The sequence below is a fragment of the Propithecus coquereli genome, unplaced genomic scaffold (assembly GCF_000956105.1).
Source record: "Propithecus coquereli isolate 6110/MARCELLA unplaced genomic scaffold, Pcoq_1.0 Scaffold613, whole genome shotgun sequence".
Lineage (NCBI taxonomy): Eukaryota > Metazoa > Chordata > Mammalia > Primates > Indriidae > Propithecus > Propithecus coquereli.
The window spans coordinates 118,361-118,839 of record NW_012152097.1 but is presented as its reverse complement, the minus strand read 5'-3'; positions in this window follow the sequence as shown (position 1 = coordinate 118,839).

Genomic DNA, 479 nt, shown 5'->3' with positions numbered 1-479 from the left:
TTTCACCTAGTCACATAGAGTTAAAATAGTTAGGGATATTTTCATTGGTTTATTCTATGTTATTGAATTAAGACCTAAAACCAAATTAAGTACCCAATAAATTAATGCCATTTTTAAAACGTTTACATCTTTAGAACTTATTATTTCTTGGAAAAATTTTTCCATGCTAGAATTAGAAAGGAAAAAATAGTGATGGTAACTTAGTTTTATAATCCACCTATCCATGAGGATCAGTCAAAATGTTATTTTCTGCCCATCCTATTCTGATGCTTTTCCCTCAGCCTCAGCCTTTTGCTCCCACTGTCTGTCTCTCCCTACTCCTCCTCTCAGGAGGTGATGGACTAAGTCCTAGCTGGCTGACTATTGCGTAAGAGACTTTCGATACATAATAATCAGCCTCAAAAATACTGAATTCTTGATTTTTAAAAAAACCTATATTGTATCGAGATATTTTATATTTTTTCTGTAATAAATCTTTG